We start from the raw sequence: 7,245 nt of genomic DNA, 5'->3' as shown, positions 1-7,245 counted from the left end.
TAAGATGGGGAGTGAAGTTGCTGTCCTATAATAGCCAACAACACGAGAGCAAAGACCTGATCCAATTGTTTTCATTCAGCTTTCTCGAGTTGTTTTGCCAAACGTGGGTGGTGGTGTTGAAGAAGAAAGAGAGATGTGGAGTGGGTGTGAGTGCAGGGAGCGGGGTATGAACAATGATACATTTTTCGGCAACATACTACTTTACAGTGGTTTGTGAAAAAGAGAGCAGTAGAATGCACTTTCTGCACAAGCTTTGCTCCCATGTCTCTCTCCTCCCTGGGTGAATCACGATGTTGTGTGGTGTGGAGAGAGGAAAGAGAGAGAGGGGGGGCGGAGAGGACAGGAGAGAGATGGGGAGCAGGGCCTGTGGCTGAGAGTATGCCACTATACGCACCGTTACAAAACCCTAACAAAAATGTGAATCTCCTCTCTTCTTTTATCTTAGCTACTACTGCATCAATATGTTTTGACCATGACAGTTTACAATCTAGTGTTACTCCAAGCAGTTTAGTCATCTCAACTTGCTCAATTTCCACATAATTTCTTACAATATTTAGTTGTGTTTTGTTCCAAATACAATGCTTTTAGTTTTATAAATATTTAGGSCTAACTTATTCCTTACCACCCACTCTGAAACTAACTGCTGCTCTTTGTTGAGTGTTGCAGTCATTTCAGTCGCTGTAGTAGCTGACGTGTATAGTGTTGAGTCATCTGCATACATAGAAACTCTGCTTTACTCAGTCAGTGGCATGTCGTTAGTAAAAATTGAAAAAAAGCAAGGGGCCTAAACAGCTACCCTGGGGAATTCCTGATTCTAACTGGATTATATTTGATAGGCTTCCATTAAAGAACACCCGCTGTGTTCTGTTAGACAAGTGACTCTTTATCCACATTAWAGCAGGGGGTGTAAAGTCATAACACATATGTTTTTCCAGCAGCAGACTATGATCAATAATGTCAAAAGCTGCACTGAAGTCTAACAAGACAGCCCCCACAATAATTTTATCATCAGTCATTTGTGTAAGTGCTGTACTTGCTGAGTGTCCTTCCCTATAAGCATGCTGAAATTCTGTTTACTGTAAAATAGAATAGAATTGTATCTGGTCAAACACAATTTTTTCCCAGAAGTTTACTAAGGGTTGGTAACAGGTTGATTGGTCAACTATTTGAGCCAGTAAAGGGSGCTTTACTATTCTTGGGTAGCGGAATGACTTTAGCTTCCCTCCAGGCCTGAGGGCACACGCTCGCTAGTAGGCTTAAATTGAAGATGTGGCAAATAGGAGTGGCAATATCGTCTGCTATTATCCTCAGTAATTTTCCATCTAGATTGTCRGACCCTGGTGGCTTGTCATTGTTGATAGACAACAATGTTTTCACCTCTTCCACACTGACTTTACGGAATTCAAAGTWTAATTTTTGTTTTTCATAATTTGGTCCGATATACTTTGGATGTGTAGTGTTAGCGTTTGTTGCTGGCATGCCATCCCTAAGTTTGCTTATCTTGCCAATGGAAAAAGTCATTAAAGTAGTTTGCAATATCAGTGGGCTTTGATGAATGAGTCATCTGATTCAATGAATGAAGGAGCCAAAATTTAATTTAAGGTGCCCCAAAGCTTTTTACTATCATTTTTTATATAATTTCTTTGTTTCATAGTGTAGTTTATTTTTCTTTTATTTAGTTTAGTCACATGATTTCTTAATTTGCAGTACGTTTGCCAATCAGTTGGGCTGCCAGACTTAATTGCCATACCTTTTGCCTCATCCCTCTCAACCATGCAATTTTTMAATTCCTCATCAATGCAAGGGGATTTAACAGTTTTTAAAGTCATTTTCTTAATGGGTGCATGCTTATTAGTAACTKGAATAAGTAGTTTCAGAAATGCGTCAAGTGCAGCATCTGCTTGCTCCTCATTACACACCACAGACCAGCATATTTTCTTTACATCATCAACATATGAATCACTACCAAACTTCTTGTATGACCTCTTATACACTATGTTAGGCCCAGCCTTTGTCTTTTCTCTCTTTACATGTGAGCTGTATTAGAAACATGTGTTTTGCTGCTTCAGCCTTGAGATGTGCACCAGCCATGGAAAAAGAGGATTGTGCCAGAAATGCCTGTATCGTTTGATGTAATGTAGCCTTTTCAATTTTATGATTTCAAGATGGATTTCTCAGTCCTTGGTTTCTTCAATCGGTTGTTGTGTGTGTGTGTGTGTGTGTGTGTGTGTGTGCGTGCGTGTGCGTGCGTGCGTGCGTAGGTGTGGAAATGTTTATTAGGTACACCACCCCGTTCCCAAGTGGATTGCTCCTACAGACAGTGAGTCACATGGCCGTGGCTTGCTATATGAAGCAGGCAGACAGGCGTCAAGGCATTCAGTTAATGTTTAGTTGAACGTTATACCTAAGCGACTTTGAGCGTGGTATGACCGTTGGTGCCAGTTGTGCCGGATCSAGTATCTCGGAAACGGCCGCCCTCCTGGGCTTTTCACGCACAACAGTGTCTAGGGTTTACTGAGAATGGTGCGTCAAACAAAAAACATCCAGTCAGCGGCAGTCCTGTGGGCGAAAACAGCTCGTTGATGAGAGAGGACGAAGGAGAATGCCATGATTCATGCAAACTAACAGGTGGACCACAAACAGGCAAATAAGGGCGCAGTACACCAGTAGTATGCAGAACGGTATCTCGGAATGCACAACTCATTAGTCACTACAGAGGGTACTGCGTACGACCCAGTACATCACTTGGGCCAAGCTTCCTGTCATCCAGGACCTCTATACTAGGCGGTGTCAGAGTAAAGGCAAAAAAGTGTCAGAGACTCCAGTCACCCAAGTCATAGACTGTTTTCTCTGCTACCGCACCACCCCACCCACCTCCATGTGTTTTGTACACTGCTGCTACTCACTGTTTATTATCTGTGCATAGTCACTTTACCCCTACCTACATGTAAAAATTACCTCGACTAACCTGTACCCCCACACATTGACTCGGTACCGGTACCCCCTATATATAGCCTCGTAATTGTTATTTTATTGTGTTACTTGTTCAAATTTTTTACTTTAGTTTATTTGGTAAATATTTTCTTAACTCTTTTTTGACTTCACTGTTGTTTTTTGTTTATTTAACCTTTATTTAACTAGGCAAGTCAGTTAAGTACAAATTCTTATTTAAAATGACGGCCTACCAAAAGGCCTCCTGCGGGGACTGGCTGGGATGAATTTAGATTTTTTTATATATATAAATATAGGACAAAACACACACCACGACAAGAGAGACAACACAATATAAAGAGAGACCTAAGACAACAACATAGCAAGGCAGCAACACAACATGATTAATGGTAGCAGCACAAAACATGGTAACAACATTATTGGGCACAGACAACAGCACAAAGGGCAAGAAGGTAGAAACAACAATACATCACGCAAAGCAGCCACAACTGTCAGTAAGAGTGTCCATGATTGAGTCTTTGAATGAARAGATTGAGATAAAACTGTCCAGTTTGAGTGTTTGTTGCAGCTTGTTCCAGTCGCTATCTGCAGCGAACTGAAAAGACGACAGAATGTGACTGGCAGAATGGGTGTTATATGTGGAGAATGAGGGCTGCAGTAGATATCTCAGATAGGGGGGAGTGAGGCCTAAGAGGGTTTTATAAATAAGCATCAACCAGTGGGTCTTGCAATGGGTATACAGAGATGACCAGTTTACAGAGGAGTATATACCGAGTGCGAGTGTATGTTCCTATTAAAGGAAATTGGTGGCAATCTTGATGGCCGAGTAGGTAAAAGAAACATCTAGCCGCTCAGAGAGCAACCCTTGACCTGACGATCTATAATTATGTCTCCGTAATCCTAGACCATGGTTTAGGAGGTCATCTGAAATGAGGGTTAGTTTGGCAGCTGGGGTGAAAGAGGAAGTGATTACGATAGAGGAAACCAAGTCTATATTTAACTTTAGCCTCGCAGCTTTGAAATGTGCTGAAAGAAGGACAATGTAACCGTCTTAGACATACTCCCAAGTCCTTTGGTATTAAGGTGACTAAACTCAAAACTCTAAAACCTTCAGAGGTAGTAATCACACCTGTGGGAGAGGGAATTCTTTTACTAATACCACATTACCTTTGTTTCGGAGGTGTTCAGAACAAAGTTAAGAGGCAGAGAAAGCTTGTTGACAGCTAAAGAAAACTTTGTTGTAGGAGGTTAATACACAAATCGGGGAGGGGCCAGCTAAGTTTATAGAACTGTATCATCTGCATATAAATGGATGAGAGAGCCTAGGATCGAACCTTGGGGTACTCCCTTGGTGACAGGCAGTGGCTGAGACAGCAGTTTTCTGATTTATACTCTGCACTCTTTGAGAGCAGTAGTAAGTAGACCAGGCCAAAGACCCCTCAGAGACACCAATCCTCCTTGGCTGGCCACAAGAATGGAATGGTCTACCATATCAAAAGCTTGGGCCAAGTCAATAAAAATAGTGGAAACCAGATTGCATACCAGAGAGAATAATATAGACATCAAGAAAGCCAGTCAGTTGATTATTGACAAGTTTTTCCAACACTTTTATAACAGAGCATTAGAAATAGCCTATAACAGTTAGGAGCTAGATCAGTGCAGTATAGACCAAAACAAACACACATGACCACACTGACAACCACATGACCAAAACAAAGGTCATGTGGTTTAGTAAGAAGAATGCCCTCTCCCCACAGGTGTGATTACTACCTCTGAGGGTTTAGAGTTTGAGTTGTCACCTATAACAGTTAGGATCAGCTTGATCTCCCCCTTTAAATAAAGGACGAACGTGGCTGCCTTCCAAGCAATGGGAACCTCCCCAGAAAGGAGAGATACAGGTTAAAAAGGTCAGTTAAGGGCTTGTAAGTAAGCATTTCACAGTAAGGTCTACACTTGTATTCAGCGCATGTATTGATTTGATTGAACGCCACAGAATATCTGCACATTGTTGCTGCACCAACCTAAAGAGCATATTTGGGATGCTATTGAATGGGCTGTTCGCAGCATGATTTACTGCGTCCAATCTGCAGCAACTGAGGTGGTGCCATCATGTCAGCATGGACCAACATCCCTGTGGAATGTTTCTGACTGCTCTGAATTCAGACTGCTCTGGAGGCAATGGGGGTCCAACCTGGTACTAGATGGGTGTACCTAATAAACTGTCCAGTGAGTGTAGTTCAGGAGTTATTCGGATTAAGGGGGTCACCTAATTTAAAAACTTCTTAGGGCTAGGCGTCCCCTAGCGGGACAACTTCCGGTGAAAATGGAGGGCGCGCAATTCAAATAAATAATCATAACTATGGATATTAAACATTTAGGTACATACAAGTGTCTTATATTGGTTGAAAGCTTAAATTATTGTTAATCTAACTGCACTGTCCGATTTACAGTAGGCTTTACAGCGAAAGCATGCCATGTGATTGTTTGAGGACGGCGCCATACATCAAAATATTTTTCCACCGGCACAGGTTTCATAAATTCCATTAAATATTCACTTACTTTTTGAAAATCTTCCTCWGATTTTTCATCCAAAGGGTCCCAGCTATAACATGTAGTGTCATTTTGTTAGATAAAATCCTTCTTTATATCCCAAAAAGTCTGTTTAGTTGGCGTCAAATTCCGGTTGGTTTTGCTTTGGATTTTCTCTTACCATATCTATTGTGTTATAGTCTCCKACATTATTTTWACATTTTTACAAACTTCAAAGTGCTTTCTTTCCAATGGTACCAATTATATGCATATCCTGGCTTCAGGGCCTGAGCAACAGGCAGTTTCCTTTGGGCATGTCAGTCAGGCGGAAATTGAGAAAAAAGGACCCTAAAGCCTCTCTGTGATAGGCGTCCCGCTAGCGGCACAATAGTTGACAACATCCGGTGAAATCGGAGCGAGCCAAATTCAACATACAAAATCGTAATATCAAACATTCATGAAAATACAAGTGTCCTACATCATTTAAAAGCTTAACTTGAGTCTTATATTTATTTCCTTAATATTTTTCTATTTTTTTTCTGCCTCTTTGGCCCCCGATGGGCCTGTGCCTATAACAGCTCTCRTCCTGTTAGCTAAAATGTTTTCAATATGTGCGTGCCTTTCAAACCTAGAAGGTTCGACATTTTGTTTATAATTTTTGTACCTTTTATGTTGTAGGAGTGTGAGAGAAGTCATAAGTCAACTAACACTGCGGTGTGTATTATTGTCTGTCCCAGAAATAAAAAGATTGAATGATCTCCAGTGCAATCATGTCYGTGCCTGCTGATGGGTTGCCTTGGTAAGGAGTACGAACCTGAGGGTTATGTAAGCACAGGAAAAATCCTAGAGGAAAACCTCATTGTCTCCTTTCCAACAGACACTGAGAGATTAATTCACATTTCAGCAGGACAATAACCCTAAAACAAAAGGCCAAATCTACCCTAGAGTTGCTTACCAAGACGACATTGAATGTTCCTGTGTTGCCTATTTACAATTTTGACTTAAAAATCGCTCTTGCATTTCCTGGTTGCTAATATTCTAATCGATTGCMTAAATTTGAAGTCGTGCACAATTTTCAGTTTCTATTTAGGTTTATGTCACCCATTCATTGTCAGTTAGAGACACAGTAGGACCCAAAAGCATAATCAGTGCTCTAACTCCCCCTTGCGCTGGTCTGGAGCAATGAAGTAGTGACGCAGGGTACAGTACTGAACCACAAACTACCTCTAAGGCACATGGCGTAAGCTGCAACTTTTAAAGGAGGAACCACTGTATAACTCATATTTCTATGTGAATTTGGTCGGGTCGCCCAAAATGTAAATAATACAGCTTTAAATCTGCTCAAATCTATGGCAATCCTTTTTCATTGCTGGACAGCCATTTTCAACAACCAACTTGACAGGGCTTGAAGAATTTAAAAAATAATACTGGGCAAATATTGCACAGTMCATGTGTGCAAAAGCTCTTAGAGACTTACCCAAAAAGACTCACAGCTGTAATTGCTGCATAAGGTGTTTCTAAAATACAGTATATTGACTCAGGGGGTGAATACTTATCTAATCGAGATAAACTGAATATCTTGCCCTCAGAACAGCCTCAATTCGTCAGGGCATGRACTTTATAAGGTGTCAAAAATGTTCCACAGGAATGCTGGCCCATGTTGACTCCAATGCTCCCCACAGTTGTGTCAAGTTGGCTGGATGTCCTTTGGGTGGTGGACCATTCTTGATACACACTGGAAACTGTTGAGCTTGAAAAYCTCAG

Source organism: Salvelinus sp. IW2-2015, linkage group LG26, assembly GCF_002910315.2.
Source record: "Salvelinus sp. IW2-2015 linkage group LG26, ASM291031v2, whole genome shotgun sequence".
Taxonomy (NCBI): domain Eukaryota; kingdom Metazoa; phylum Chordata; class Actinopteri; order Salmoniformes; family Salmonidae; genus Salvelinus; species Salvelinus sp. IW2-2015.
Note: the sequence above shows the minus strand (reverse complement) of the source record.